General features: G+C 41.9%; 1 pseudogene; it reads right to left on the reverse strand.

The window, feature by feature from the left end:
* Positions 1-3,464: 3,464 nt before the first annotated feature.
* LOC133243421 (endogenous retrovirus group PABLB member 1 Env polyprotein-like) lies at positions 3,465-5,879 on the reverse strand (annotated as a pseudogene).
* Positions 5,880-16,969: the final 11,090 nt, after the last annotated feature.

Genomic DNA, 16,969 nt, shown 5'->3' on the forward strand with positions numbered 1-16,969 from the left:
TGTCCGTTTCCAAGGCAAACCATTCAATATCACAGTAATCGAAGCCTATGCCCCAACCAGTAACACTAAAGAAGCTGAAGCTGAACAATTCTATGAAGACCTACAAGACCTTTTAGAACTAACACCCAAAAAAGATGTCCTTTTCATTACAGGGGACTGGAATGCAAAAGTAGGAAGTCAAGAAACACCTGGAGTAACAGCCAAATGTGGCCTTGGAGTATGGAATGAAGCAAGGCAAAGGCTAATAGAGTTTTGCCAAGAGAACACACTGGTCATAGCAAACACCCTCTTCCAACAACACAAGAAGAAGACTCTACACATGGACATCACCAGACGGTCAACACCGAAATCAGACTGATTATATTCTTTGCAGCCAAAGATGGAGAAGCAAAAACAAGACGGGAGCTGACTGTGGCACAGATCATGAACTCCTTATTGCCTAATTCAGACTTAAATTGAAGAAAGTGGGGAAAACCACTAGACCATTCAGGAATGACCTAAATCAAATTCCTTATGATTATACAGCAGAAGTGAGAAATAGATTTAACGGACTAGATCTGATAGACAGAGTGCCTGATGAACTATGGACGGAGGTTCCTGACACTGTACAGGAGACAGGGATCAAGACCATCCCCATGGAAAAGAAATGTGAAAAAGCAAAATGGCTGTCTGAGGAGGCCTTACAAATAGCTGTGAAAAGAAGAAAAGTGAAAAGCAAAGGAGAAAAGGAAAGATATAAGCATCTGAATGCAGATTTCCAAAGAATAGCAAGGAGAGATAAGAAAGCCTTCCTCAGCAATCATTGCAAAAAAATAGAGGAAAACAACAGAATGGGAAAGACTAGAGATCTCCTCAAGAAAATTAGAGATACCAAGGGAACATTTCATGCAAAGATGGGCTCGATAAAGGACAGAAATAGTATGGACCTAACAGAAGCAGAAGATATTAAGAAGAGGTGGCAAGAATACACAGAAGAACTGTACAAAAATGATCTTCACGGCCAACATAATCACAATGGTGTGATCACTCATCTAGAGCCAGACATCCAGGAATGTGAAGTCAAGTGGGCCTTAGAAACCATCAAAACAAACAAAGCTAGTGGAGGTGATGGAATTCCAGTGGAGCTATTTCAAATCCTGGAAGATGATGCTGTGAAAGTGCTGCACTCAATATACCAGCAATTTGGAAAACTCAGCAGTGGCCACAGGACTGGAAGAGGTCAGTTTTAATTCCAATCCCAAAGAAAAGCAATGCCAAAGACTGCTCAAACTACCACACAGTTGCACTCATCCCACACAGTAGTAAAGCAATGCTCAAAATTCTCCAAGCCAGGCTTCAGCAATATGTGAACCGTGAACTTCCAAATGTTCAAGCTCGTTTTTGAAAAGGCAGAGGAGCCAAAGATGAAATTGCCAACATCTGCTGGATCATGGAAAAAGCAAGAGAGTTCCAGAAAAACATCTATTTCTGCTTTATTGACTAAGCCAAAGCCTTTGACTGTGTGAATCACAAGAAACTGTGGAAAATTCTGAAAGAGATGGGAATACCAGACCACCTGACTTGCCTCTTGAGAAACCTGTATGCAGGTCAGGAAGCAACAGTTAGAACTGGACATGGAACAACAGACTGGTTCCAAATAGGAAAAGGAGTATGTCAAGGCTGTATATTGTCACCCTGCTTATTGAACTTATATGCAGAGTACATCATGAGAAATGTTGGGCTGGAAGAAGCACAAGCTGGAATCAAGATTGCTGGGAGAAATTTCAGTAACCTCAGATATGCAGATGACACCACCCTTATGGCAGAAAGTGAAGAGGAACTCAAAAGCCTCTTGATGAAAGTGAAAGAGGAGAGTGAAAAAGTTGGCTTAAAACTCAACATTCAGAAAACTAAGATCATGGCATCTGGTCCCATCACTTCATGCAAAATAGATTGGGAAACAGTGGAAACAGTGTCACTTTATTTTTGCAGGCTCCAAAATCACTGCAGATGATGATTGCAGCCATGAAATTAAGAGACACTTACTCCTTGGAAGGAAAATTATGAGCAACCTAGATAGCATATTCAAAAGCAGAGATATTACTTTGCCAACAAAGCTCCGTCTAGTCAAGGCTATGGTTTTTCCAGTGGTCATGTATGGATGTGAGAGTTGGACTGTGAAGAAATCTGAGTGCCAAAGAATTGATGCATTTGAACTGTGGTGTTGGAGAAGACTCTTGAGAGTCCCATGGACTTCAAGGAGATCGAACCAGTCCATCCTAAAGGAGATCAGTCCTGGGTGTTCATTGGAAGACTGATACTGAAGCTGAAACTCCAATATTTTGGCCACCTCATGCAAAGAGTTGACTCATTGGAAAAGACTCTGATGCTGGGAGGGATTGTGGGCAGGAGGAGAAGGGGATGACAGAGGATGAGATGGCTAGATGGCATCACCTCCTTGATGGACATGAGTTTGCGTGAACTCCGAGAGTTGGTGATGGACACGGAGGCCTGGTGTGCTGTGATTCATGGGGTGGCAAAGAGTCAGACATGACTGAGTGACTAAACTGAACTGAACTGAACTGGTACAGTCAGAGGTGTCCTGCAGCATCAAATGTCTAGGGATTTTTAGGATTCTTTTTTAAAATTTATTCATTTAATTGGAGAATAATTACTTTAAAATATTGTGATGGTTTTTTGGCACACATCAATATGAATCAGCCATAGGCATACACGTGTCTCCTCTATCCTGAATGGGCTTCTCTTTGGCTCAGCTGGTAAAGAATTCGCCTGTAGTACAGGAGACCTGGGTTCAATACCTGGGTTGGGAAGATCCCCTGGAGAAGGGAAAGGCTACCCACTCCAGTATTCTGGCCTGGAGAATTCCATGGACTATACAGTCCATGAGGTTGCAAAGAGTCGGACATGACTGAGAGACTTTCATTTCACTTCACTTTCCACCCTGAATATCCCTCCCATCTTACTCCCCAGGCCACTCCTCCAGGTTGTCACAGAGTACCAGTTTTGAGTGCCCTGTGTCATACATCAAAGTTGCACTGGTTATCTATTTTATATATGGTAAATACATATGTTTCAATGCTATTCTCTTAAATCATCCCACCCTCTCCTTCCACTGAATCAAAAACTCTGTTCTTTATGTCTGTGTCTCCTTTGCTGCCCTGCATATAGGATAGTTGGTACCATCTTTGTAGATTCCATATATATGCTTTAATATATGCTATTTGTCTTTCTCTTTCTGACTTACTTCACACTGTATAATAGGTTAGCCATCATTAAAAAATCTACAAACAATAAATGCTGGAGAGGGTGTGGAAAAAAGGGAACCCTTTTACACTGTTGGTGGGAATGGAAACTGAAACAACCACTATAGAGAACAGTATGGAGATTACTTAAAAAACTAGGAATAAGACTACCATATGATCCAACAATCCCATTACTGGGCATATATCCTGAAGAAACCAAAATTGAAAAATAAAAAACATGTACCCTAATGTTCATTGCAGCAGTATTTACAATAGCTAGTGAAAGGTTGTTGCTGGCCCATGAAAAGATGCTGGGGATTCTTGGCCTCCAGAAGAGAAGAATTCAATCCGGGGCCAGAGACAAGTCTTGATCACTCAGAGCTTTTGTGCAATAGAGTTTTATTAAAGTATAAAAGGGATAGAGAAAGCTTCTGACATAGACAGCAGAAGGGGGCAGAAAGAGTACCCCCTTGCTAGTGTTAGCAATGGAGTTATATACCTTTTAATTAGTTATTCAGTTCCGTTCAGTTCAGTTCAGTCGCTCAGTCGTGTCTGACTCTTTGCGACCCCATGAATCACAGCATGCCAAGCCTCCCTGTCCATCACCAACTTATTACAATGAATCAAAAGAATGTCTCAAGTTTGTGAAAATTTTACCAGACCTACTCCCACAATTTACATTTTAGGATAACAAGATTAGAATTTAACAACAGAAAGATCCTCCAGACCCTGTCCCATAATACACATTCTAAGATATCAGGATTAGTCAGAAGGTTTTCAGGAAGGAGAAACTGTCCTCCAGCCGAATACACTGTTGTATAATCCCTAGTACAGAGTTTAAACTGAATTGTGTAATTGACTAAGACTAAGGAATGCAGAGGAAAAAAAGTTTGTCCTTTTCTCCTCCTTGAGAATTCCAGACCCCCAATCTCTACTTTGAAAGCCCCAGAGCCCTTTCTCCTCCTTGGGGCCCTGAACTTCTTATCAATCTGCCTAGGAATTGACTCTCTCATTCCCCCTTTTCTTTTAGGAGAATTATGTTGCCTAGGGAAAAGGGGGTCATTCTCATTCCATAACTGCTTCTGAGCTGATAAGCAATGTTGTCCCTAAATTGGTGAGGCAACATTTTCTCCTAATCCTCAAATTGAGGGTCTCTGATCCAGGGGCCCCAAGTAATAGTTGGAGGAGTCTGTGGTACTCCTAGGAGCTTGGACAACCATCTGTAACTTAAAAGCCTTCATGCGACTAGAAACAAATCCAATTACACAGTTACAGATGCAGGGAGCAAACAGCAAAAAGAAAACAATCAGAATTATTGTAATTAAGACAGCTTTCCACCATGGGGAACTAGTTACCATCTCCCAAAGTGAGGCAACTGAGGCTTCAGGAGTATCCATAGCCTCAATCATCTTGTTCATATGTTTAGTAAAATGAGTAACATTAGTGCTCATATCAGGTATATATATGTAGAGCATTGGGTATGAATAATGGCACAAGTTCCTCCTTTTACAGCTGTCAGAATATCTAAAGCCAGTCTGTTTTGTAAGACCACCTTTTTAATTTGTGTTTGTTTGGCATTAAGAGCTGAAATAGCTTTTTGAGAATCTTGTAATGCCTGTTGAGTAAAATTAGTCAAAGCATCCACTCGTAGCATAACATCTGTAGTTCCCAGAGAGGGAACAAATACTGCAGCAAAATAATCATACCAGTGAAATACAGACCTTGCCCACCGAGTTTTAAGGTGGGGTATATTAGCAGGCATTTTTGGAAGCTCTGAAAATATAAAGCCGTGAGTAAAATCTAGACCTAGGGTGCATCTCCCTATGTGACCAGGGGGAAGCAATGTCCATAGGTAAGAGCCACATATCCAACAGGTCCCATTTGGAGCAAGCCACCGTGACTGAGATATCCAGTCCCAATCAGTGTCTGGCCAGGCAAAGGGAGGACTTGAATTGGGGTTGGAAAACATGGGGATGATTACATTGCATATTTCCTGAGGCAAAAAGCCCAATTGTTTCCAATCATTATAATTGTTGGCTAACTTCTGGAGATGGCTCTATTTGTTCCCAGCATATGGAGGCAGTAGATATTAGATGTCCTTTTTCAGGAGTTAGCCATATAACCTCATCCCATATTTGATAAACGTCAGGTAAAAAACCATTAGATCTAGACCCATTTACCTTATGTGTAGCAAAATAGTCATTAAACTGAGACAATGTATAATCAAAATTAAAAGTCACGTTATGTTCATAGTTAAAGTACAAAGTGTTGCTCCAGTCTATCTTAGGGTTGTTAGATGTCATCAGTTTAAGAAAGGTATCACATACGATTGTTGTTGAAGTTATTCGTACAATTGGAGAAAGTCTTTTCCTTGAAGTGGAGATGTCCACCACGGGAAGCCTTCCACTGATGAAGAGCAGAGTGCTCCGCAGACCCAGCAGTTAGACCGACTGTGGAATGCAGTGTAGGACTGAGCCCAGGACAGGAAGACATTGTCTTGAGGATCAAATGGCAGACTCAGGATTTTTGAATTCAGCAGAAGTAGGCTCACATAGATTATCAGGCCCATCTGAAAAGTACAAAGTCAGAGCATAGTAAGTACAGACATAACATGACTCCACTTCATTCTTTTTTTTTTTTTTTTCACTTCGTTCTGGTCAGGGTGCCACCTCTTAACCTGAGTGTGATGTATCCACGAATCAATTCCTTGAACTTTGACAGCTATGGGAGAAGAAAGAATAACCTGGTAAGGGCCTTCCCAGAGGGGCTCAAGGGATTGGCCCCCATATTCCAATGTTTTTATGAGGACCTCAGTTCCTGGCTCAAATAGAGGCTTGCTTGACTCAGAGGCTGGGTCAAGAGTCATCTCCTGGGGTTCAGTTAATGCCTATTGAATAGCTGAGAGCTGAGTTTCATAATTAATTAAACCCTAAGGCTTCAGGGTCTACAACAATGTCTGTGCATAAGAAAGGCCTTCCATAGATACATCAAAAGGGGGACAGTCCCTCCTTTTGGGGGGCAGTCTGAGCCCTCATTAAAGCTATGGGTAGAACTTTAATCCAATTGTTTTGCGTCTCCTAAGTTAGATTGCACAGATGTCTTTTGATAATGTCATTAGCCTTTTCAACCTTTCCTGAGGATTGGGGTCTCCAGGAACACTGTAAGTGATATTCTATTCCTAGAGCTTTAGATATTCCCTGAGTTACAGCAGCTTTAAAGACACAGCCATTGTCACTCTGAAGGCTCCGTGGCAGCCCAAACTTGGGGATAATTTCATGGATTAAAATCTTTATAACCTCCTTAGCCTGTTCACCACGACAGGGAAAAGCCTCAATCCATATAGTAAAAGTATCCACCCAAACTTGTAAGCAAGAATATCCATTAGCTTTTGGCATATGAGTAAAACCAATTTCCCAGTCCTCTCCAGGATACTTTCCACTTCGTTGTAATCCAGATTTTGTTAGCTTTTCAGTCTTTGGGTTATTTTTCTGACAAACCTCACATATTTTTATAACATTTTTTAAAGTTTTTATTACATGTTTACCTTCAAACAAACAAGAAGCCATCTGGTAAATACTTTCTACACCTAAATGAAAACTCTGGTGTAAACCCTTAAGAATTTTCCATTGAGCATTTTCAGGAATTATTACTCGTCCATCCTTGGACTGTAACCATCCTTTATCAGTAATCTTTGCTCCTCTTTTCTCATATCTTTCTAATTCTTCCTCAGTATATTGTGGTTTTTCCTGTTCCACAGGACCTGTCCAGATCAAAGGTGTCTGTAGTGAAGGGGTTTTGTAAAGTGCCCCCTTTCTGGCTTGACAGTCAGCCAGCTGATTACTTTAGGCTATTTTACTCCCATCCCTGTTGTGCCCTTTGCAATGCATAACAGCTACTTCTTTAGGACAATATATAACAGTTAAAAGTCTCTCGATATCTCTGAAATGCTTAATAGGTTCGACTGTTGCTGTTTTAAACTGTCTTTCTTTTCATATTGCAGCATGAACATGTAAAGTCAAATAAGCACACTTAGAATCCGTGTAGATATTTACTCGCTGCCCTTTGCTTAACTCTAGAGCTCAAGTCAGAGCCACAAGCTCCGCTAACTGAGCACTAGGTCCCTGGGAGAGAGATTTTGCTTCTAAAACCTGTTCAGCATTCACCATGGCATAACCTGCTTTACGCTTTCCATCCTGAACAAAAGAACTGCCATCTGTAAATATTTCCATGTCAGGATTATCTAATGGGGTATCCATTAGATCTTTCTGAACTGCATAGTTTAAAGTTAGAAATTGGGAGCAATCATGATCATGTGTTTCATTTTCCTTTTCAGGAAGGAAAGTGGCAGGATTTAAATTTCCACAAACTTATATGATAATTATACATGTTACAATGCCATTCTCCCAAATCATCCCACCCTCTCCCTCTCCCACAGATTCCAAAAGACTGTATAGAAAATGTATAGATGTCCAAAATGTCCAAAAATGTATAGAAAAGACTTCTATACATTTGTGTCTCTTTTGCTGTCTCACATACAGGGCTATCGTTACCATCTTTCTAAATTCCATATATATGCGTTAGTATACTGTATTGGCAGATTCATATTGATGTATGGCAAAACCAATACAATATTGTAAAGTAATTAGCCTCCAATTAAAATAAATAAATTTAAATTAAAATAAATAAATAAATAAAATATTCATGGAGTTAACAAAAGAAAAAAAAAATAAATTTCCACAAACTTTAAGCTTAGTTACTGGTCCTTCTAACAACAATGAATGATGTTTAAGAAGCCTACTGTCTGTCATCCAAGTATTAACTGTAGACTTTAAGATTCCACTCACATCATGAGAAGTCAATACAGTAAGAGTTCATCCATTAATTATTTTTAAAGCTCCAGGTGTTAATAAAGCCATTGCCCCAATTACTCTTAGACAGTGGGGCCACCCATGTGAAATTACATCTAATTCTCTGTTTAGATAAGCAATACGTTGCTGGTGAGTCCCTCGGGGTTGTGTCAAAACTCCCAAAGCCATACCCTTTCTTTCAGTGACAAACAAATTAAATTCTGACCCTGTGGGCAAGCTCAAAGTGGGAGCTTGCAGGAGAGCAGTCTGAAGAACCTTAAAAGCCTTTTGAGTATCTGGAGACCAAACCAGTTTGTCGGTTTGGGCCTGCTGAGTCTCAGCTATAAGTTTATATAAAGGCTGGGCAAGTTCCCCATAACCCAGAATCCAAATGTGACAATAGCCTGTGATTCCCCCAAATTCTCTCAATTGTCTTAAAGTCATAGTTAGGGATGATTTAGTATACGTTTAATTTTCTCGGGGCCTATGGCCCTAGTCCCTTCTGATATGGTTAGGCTCAGATATCTAACAGATTGTTGACAAAGCTGAGCCTTTTCTCTTGATGCCTTGTAACTGCAGCCTGCCAGAAAGTTTAAGAAATCTTCTGAAGCTTGTGAACAAGCTTCCTCTGTCTCAGCACAGGGCAGAATATCATCTACATATTGTAGTACCACTGCTTTGGAGCTATTAAAGCTTTGAAGATACTGTGACAAACTTTGTCCAAATAAGTGAGGGCTGTCACAAAATCTCTGGGGCAAACTGTCCAGGTTAACTGAGAAGCTAGCTGTGTAGGGTCTTCAAAGGCAAATAGAAATTGACTTTCCTCCGCCAAAGGCACTGAATAGAAAGCATCTTTTAAATCAATTACTGAGAAATATTTGGCTCATTCAGGAATTTCAGACAATAGAGTATAAGGATTAGGCACTGGAGTGTAAAGGAACTACAGCCTCATTTATTATTTGTAAATCTTGAACTGGTCTCCATTTACATTTGATTTCTTTATACCCAAAATAGGAGTGTTGCATGGATTGTTACAGGGGATTAATAGCCCCTGCTCCTTTAAATTCTTGATGATGGGTTTTAACCCTTCCTTAATATCAGGTTTCAGTGGATACTGCTTCTTATGTGGAAATAAGTGTGGGCCTTTGAGCTTGACAACTACAGAAACAGCATTTTGTGTTTGACCCACAGATTTTCCATTAGCCCATACACTAGGATTTACATTTTGTTCAATTAAAGGGAGAGAAAGGGAAGTCTCCATATTCATGAAAACAGAGGCATGGACCTTGCTCAGTATATCCCTCCCCAAAAGGAGTGAGGGAGACTCTGGCACGATCAGAAAGTCGTGTGAAAATAGCACAGAATCTCAGTTACATCTTAAAGAACAACTGAAATAATACCTTTTGGCTCATTCAGACCTATTACAGAAGCAGATTGGGAAAAAAGTGGGCCAGGGGTTTCAGTAAGCACAGAGAAAGTCACCCTAGTGTCTAAAAGGAAATCGATGGATTGGCCCCCCATAGTTATTAATACCCGGGGTTCCTCAGGTGTAATTAGGATGGGAGCTTGTGTGGGAACCCCTGGGCACCTTCAGTCCTGATTGTCTTCTGAGTCTGACCCCGGAAACCTATGCCTCTGGGGGCAGTCTCTCCTCCAGTGTGGTCCCTTGCAGACCAGACATAGAGCCGGGGGCAGCCTAGAGGCCTGAGGGCAATCCCACTTGAGGTGCTCCTCCTTTCCACAGTAATAGCAAGCCCATCCCTTTTCACCTGGGTCCCTCTGGGCATTTTTCTCAGGCCGTTTCAGAATGGTTCTTACAGCCATTACAAGGGCTTCCTCCTGTTCCTTTGTGTATTTTTGGCTTTCTTTTTTTCATATTCCCTACCATAATACACTGTCTGAGCCGGTTGTAATAGATTATCTAAGGACTGATTTGGTCCAAGATATTAAGAAGAGATGGCAAGAATACACAGAAGAACTGTACATAAAAGATCTTCACGACCCAGATAATCACAATGGTGTGATCACTGACCTAGAGCCAGACCTCCAGGAATGTGAAGTCAAGTGGGCCTTAGAAAGCATCACTACAAACAAAGCTAGTGGAGGTGACGGAATTCCAGTTGAGCTATTCCAAATCCTGAAAGATGATGCTGTGAAAGTGCTGCACTCAATATGCCAGCAAATTTGGAAAACTCAGCAGTGGCCACAGGACTGGGAAAGGTCAGTTTTCATTCCAATCCCAAAGAAAGGCAATGCCAAAAAATGCTCAAACTACTGCACAATTGCACTCATCTCACATACTAGTAAAGTAATGCTCAAAATTCTCCAAGCCAGGCTTCAGCAATATGTGAACCGTGAACTTCCTGATGTTCAAGCTGGTTTTAGAAAAGGCAGAGGAACCAGAGATCAAATTGCCAACATCCGCTGGATCATGGAAAAAGCAAGAGAGTTCCAGAAAAACATCTATTTCTGCTCTATTGACTATGCCAAAGCCTTTGACTGTGTGGGTCACAATAAAATGTGGAAAATTCTTAAAGAGATGGGAATACCAGACCACCTGACCTGCCTCTTGAGAAATCTGTATGCAGGTCAGGAAGCAACAGTTAGAATTGGACATGGAACAACAGACTGGTTCCAAATAGGAAAAGGAGTACGTCAAGGCTGTATATTGTCACCCTGCTTATTTAACTTCTATGCAGAGTACATCATGAGAAACGCTGGACTGGAAGAAGCACAAGCTGGAATCAAGATTGCCGGGAGAAATATCAATAACCTCAGATATGCAGATGACATCACCCTTATGGCAGAAAGTGAAGAGGAACTCAAAAGCCTCTTGATGAAAGTGAAAGTGGAGAGTGAAAAAGTTGGCTTAAAGCTCAACATTCAGAAAACGAAGATTATGGCATCATGGTCCCATCACTTCATGGGAAATAGATGGGGAAACAGTGGAAACAGTGTCAGACTTTATTTTTCTGGGCTCCAAAATCACTGCAGATGGGGACTGCAGCCATGAAATTAAAAGATGCTTACTCCTTGGAAGGAAAGTTATGACCAACCTAGAAAGCATATTCAAAAGCAGAGACATTACTTTGCCAACAAAGGTTCGTCTAGTCAAGGCTATGGTTTTTCCTGTGGTCATGTATGGATGTGAAAGTTGGACTGTGAAGAAGGCTTAGCGCCAAAGAATTGATGCTTTTGAACTGTGGTGTTGGAGAAGACTCTTGAGAGTCCCTTGGACTGCAAGGAGATCCAACCAGTCCAATCTGAAGGAGATCAGCCCTGGGATTTCTTTGGAAGGAATGATGCTAAAGCTGAAACTCCAGTACTTTGGCCACCTCATGCGAAGAGTTGACTCATTGGAAAAGACTCTGATTCTGGGAGGGATTGGGGGCAAGAGGAGAAGGGGACGACAGAGGATGAGATGGCTGGATGGCATCACTGACTTGATGGACGTGAGTCTGAGTGAACTCTGGGAGTTGGTGATGGACAGGGAGGCCTGGTGTGCTGCAATTCATGGGGTTGCAAAGAGTCAGACATGACTGAGTGACTGATCTGATCTGATCTGATCTGATGGCGGATATCTGGAGCCGACTGAGTGAGAAATCTATCTTTTAAGATCACTCTTTCCTCTTCACTTTCGGGATCAATCTCAGTGAACCTGAAAAGGGCTTCTCTCAGTCTATCTAGGAGTTTACCAGGAGCTTCCTTCTCCTCCTTTTCTATGTTTGCCAATTTGGCATAGTTCAAAGGCTTGGCACACATTTGCCTGAGTACTTCAAGAATACATCTGACAAAATGACTCATCCCATCTTCCTTTAGCCGTGTTATAGTCCCGTTCTGGTTTCCTGCCCTCTATCTCATCCTGTATTTCACCCTTAGTCTGTGCTATCTGTGCTTCTCTTACTTCGATGGTCTGAGTTTCTATTGAAACCAGAGAAGTCTGAGGCCGTACTGAGACAGGAGTTGTTTGGACCTCTACTTGGGCAGTTTGCGTCTCAGTTTGGGTTTTTACTGAGACCAAGGCAACCCTTCTTGGGGGGGTTCTCTGACTTTCAGTTTGCTTACTTTGGAGCCCCGAGTATGGGGGCAAAGTAGGAGGACTGGGGGAAGCTGAAGGTTTCACACCCAAATCTATATCCTTAGGACATAAGTTGGCGTATTTCTCAGAGAGAAAAAGGGTAACACATATGCTACTTCTACCCATTTCCCTTGTTTTCTACAGAACTGGTCTAATTGTAAAACAGTATTATAATTAAGAGACCTTCCAACCGGCCACCATTTGCCATCCTCCAATGGATACCACAGCCACGTAGTATCACATAGGAAGACCAGGTGTGTCTTCTTTAAGCCCTCTGGGTCAAATCTATCCCAGTTTTTCAGGATACAGTTCAAAGGAGTGAGGCTGGAATTCTTAGCTCCCATCTGTAAGAGGAAAAAAAGCAACCAGCGCCATCTTTCTACTGGAGGCGTCCCTCTCTGCTCTAGATGGGGGTGTAGACAGACTTTACACCAAAGCTTTCCTTCCCTGGTTGGACTTAGTCTGTCCCTTACTGACGCAGGTGTTGTACTCGTCCCTCCCGGTTCTACCACCAAGATGGGGTGGAGATGCATTAGGGGTGTACCTGATGGCATCCCAGACTGATGTCCAGATCCTCATCATTAAAACCTTGCTTGCCTCTGATGCCACCCGGGGTGCAATTAGAGTAACCTTCTGGAATGCCTCCCAAGCTAAGACTGCTGGGGGAAACATTCATCACCTGAGTGCCTGTGTACAGCCATGAATATATTCCTGACCACAATAAGACCACTACAAACATAAAACTGAGATGTTCCTTCAAAGTCTCACCACAACAGTATAAGCAACAGCAAAAGAGATGGTGAAGGGCTTGCCAGTAAGGGAAAATTGATAGGGCCAGTCTTTCTAGTTCATTGCCACAGATTCCAAAGAAAGATTATCTAAGGAGTTTGAGACCAAAGCCATTGGAAAGTCTCCTGTGGTCCACTGAGAACTAGCGTTACCAAAGGAAAAAAACCCATTGCAGTTCCAATCTGAGTAACCTTTAACCTCAGAGATGTTCTTGGAGCTGGAGCTCCAACTAAGTTCTGAACTTTCTATTCCTAGTGAGGTTAGATGCTTCCTGACTACCAATCCAAGTTTGGGACCTAAGTAACAGTACACAGCAATAGATCACAAGTCCCTTGAAAGTCTATGATCCGACAGATTCAGTCAATTCAGTTCAGTTCAGTTCAGTCACTCAGTCGTGTCCAACTCTTTGCGACCCCATGAATCACAGCACGCCAGGCCTCCCTGTCCATCACCAACTCCTGGAGTTCACTCAGACTCACGTCCATCAAGTCATTGATGCCATCCAGCCATCTCGTCTTCTGTTGTCCCCTTCTCCTCCTGCCCCCAATCCCTCCCAGCATCAGAGACTTTTAGGTTAGTAGTAATTCCCAAGAAGTTATGAAATGGTCAAAGAGATCGGAAAGTTTCACAAAGAAAGGAGAGTTTGATCTGCATGCATTGCCCATTTTCTGGTAGGTCCCTGAAGGAGATATTGGGTGTCTCCTTGCATTGGCAGGTCAGTATAAACCCCTGACAGGTTTCTGCCATAAGCTGTATGAGGTCACCGTGGAACCCCAGAGCAGGGCTCCTCACTTGCTTCACGAAGGGTGTATCATTCATTCACACAAGTGCACCGTAGAGTTAGTAAAGTACAGCAGAAAACGTGTTCACTAGGAGAACAAAGAACTAGAGCTCCAAGCATCCTTACCTTGTCCTGAAGAATCCCAGATGGGCCCCCAAGATGAAAGGTTGTTGCTGACCCATGAAAAGATGCCGGGATTCTTGACCTCTGGAAGACAAGAATTCAATCTGGAGCCAGAGACAAGGCTTGATCGCTCAGAGCTTTTGTGCAATAGAGTTTTATTAAAGTATAAAAGGGATAGAGAAAGCTTCTGACATAGACATCAGAAGGGGTCAGAAAGAGTACCCCCTTGCCAGTGTTGGCAATAGAGTTATATATTTCTTAATTAGTTATTACAATGAATCAAAAGAATGTCTCAAGTTTGTGAAAATTTTACCAGACTTACTCCCACAATTTACATTTTAGGATAAAAAGATTAGAATTTAACAATAGAAAGATCCCCCAGACCCATTCCCATAATATACATTCTAAAATATCAGGATTAGTCAGAAGGTTTTCAGGAAGGAGAAACTGTCCTCCGTCTGGATACACTGTTGTTGTATAATCCCTAGTATAGAGTTTAAACTGAGTTGTGTAATTGACTAAGACTAAGGAGTGCAGAGAAAAAAAGTTTGTCCTTTTCTCCTCCTTGAGAATTCCAGACGTCCACTCTCCACTTCGAGAGCCCCAGACCCCTTTCTCCTCCTTGGGGGCCCTGAACTTCTTATCAATCTGCCTAGGAATTGACTCTTTCACTAGGACATGGAAGCAACCTAGATGTCCATCAGCAGATGAATGGATAAGAAAGTTTGGGGACATATACACAATGGAATATTACTCAGCTATAAAAAGAACACATTTGAGTCAGCTCTAATGAGGTGAATAAACCTAGATTCTTATGATTATTGAGCCAGGATAGATTCCACAGTGCTTGTGGTAGGCTGAATCCCCTCCCCAACCCAAAGACATCCACATCCTAATCCCGGATACCTGTGAATATTACTTTACATGGTAAAAAAAATGAAAGAATGCTATTTTACATAGTAAAATAAAACTTAAAAATAAATTTAACTGCAGATATAATTAAAGATCTTAAAATGGGGAGATTACTCTGGATTATCCAGATGGGCCTTAAATTTAATCAGATGCAGTAGAGGGAGGTAGAGAGAGATCTTACACACATTGAGAAAAGGTGAAGTGAAGACGAAGCAGAGAGACATTTGAAGATGCTTCTCTTGAAGACTGAAGTGATGTGGCTATGAGCCCAGGAATGCCAGTAGCCTCCAGAAGCTGTAAAACATAAGGAATGGATTTTCCCATAGAGCAGCCAGAGGGACTATAGTCCTCCCAGCATCTTGATTTCAGCCAAATAATATCTACTTCTGACTTCCAGAACTGTGAGTTAATTTCTGTTGTTTTAAGCCACCAAGTTTGTGGAAAATTGTTATGGCAGTCACAGGGAACTAATATGGTGCCTCCTCAAAGCTATCACTACTTAACAGACTTGATCCAGTAATTTCTAAATCTCAATACGTCTCAGGCCTCATTTTCCATATACGAGAAATGGCACTCTTCTTAAGTGCTTTGGTCAAGTTTTCTTGGAACACATCAGTCTTCGGGTTCATGGAGAAGGAATGGGGAAGGATAGGGCCCTTTACCTGAAAAGTACTATAGAGTAACCCATGAACTATACAGTAAATAGAATTCTCCAGGCCAGAATACTAGAGTGGGTAGCCTTTCCCTTCTCCAGGGGATCTTCCCAACCCAGGGATTGAACCCAGGTCTCCCACATTGTAGGCGGACTCTTTACCAGCTGTGCCACCAGGGAAGCCCTATCTGAAAAGTACTATCCAAAAATAACATCTAAACCACCAAAATGTTCATGAATGAGTTCTGCAGACCTGGCAGCTCTTCTGACTGGATTGGATCTTAAGGAGTCATATAAGCCATCTACCCATCTTTGCCTGCACACAGCTAATATCCTGAACATGGCAAGGGTATCTGGTTTCTGGAAGACACTTGGGCTGCTTAGAACAGAGTAACTATCATTCAAGAACTATGGGCAGACTAGATCTTAGGAGAAGCTGGCTGGAGAAGGAAGCACACAGAAAATTGATTGGAATTTATTGCTATAAAGTGAAAAAGAATTACTCCCAGCAATGCTGCTGGTGTATTAGCAACAGTTCTCTCTCACGTGTTAGATTAGGAAATAAGTTTTGTGAAAAAAAGATTAGAATAGAGTCTTGAACACATTTTAACCAGCCTGTAAAATTCAACCCTGAATATTCATTGGAAGGACTGTTGCCAAAGCTCTAATATTTTGGCCACCTAATGGGAAGAGCCAATTAATTGGAAAACACCCTGATGCTGGAAAGATAGAAAGCCAAAGGAAAAGAGTGTAGCATAGGATGAGATAGTTCATTGGACTGTATAACCGGACTCAATGGACATGAATTTGAGCAAACTCTGGGAGATAGTGAACAGAGAAGACTGGTATGCCACAGTCCATGGGGTTACAAAGTTGGACACGACTCAGTGACTGAAAAACAACAACAACAACAAAATTAGAAGGGCTTCATAATATTGCTTTTGGAGAAGGCAATGGCACCCCACTCCAGTATTCTTGCCTGGAAAATCCCATGGACGGAGGAGCTTGGTGGGCTGCAGTCCATGGGGTCGCTGAGTCGGACACGACTGAGCGACTTCATTTTCACTTTCATGCATTGGCGAAGGAAATGGCAACCCATTCCAGTGTTCTTGCCTGGAGAATCCCAGGGACGGGGAAGCCTAATGGGCTGCCGTCTATGGGGTCGCACAGAGTCCGACACGACTGAAGCGACTTAGCAGCAGCAGCATAATATTGCTTTCCCCTCCAGAAAGCCGGAATCCCAAGGAACTGTGCAGAAAAACTAAGTATACCTTTGTGGATGTGGTAACCAACATAGCACTGGAATGCTGGCAGAGTAAAATCCTACAATTTTCAGCTATAGAAAAGAACCTAGAAATTACCCAATCTAAACTTCTCAGTGTACAGATGTGAAAACCCAGCAGATTTTTTAACCCAATTTTAGATATTTAGATACTAGATGATATTTGCTGTGCAGTCTTGCTTTAGTGTCCACAGTGTTTTACTGGGTCAGGTGCTGATTCATGGCAATAAAAACAGAAGCGCATTTCCAGTATACTGAACGCC

Source organism: Bos javanicus, chromosome X (genome assembly GCF_032452875.1).
Source record: "Bos javanicus breed banteng chromosome X, ARS-OSU_banteng_1.0, whole genome shotgun sequence".
In the NCBI taxonomy this organism is placed as follows: domain Eukaryota; kingdom Metazoa; phylum Chordata; class Mammalia; order Artiodactyla; family Bovidae; genus Bos; species Bos javanicus.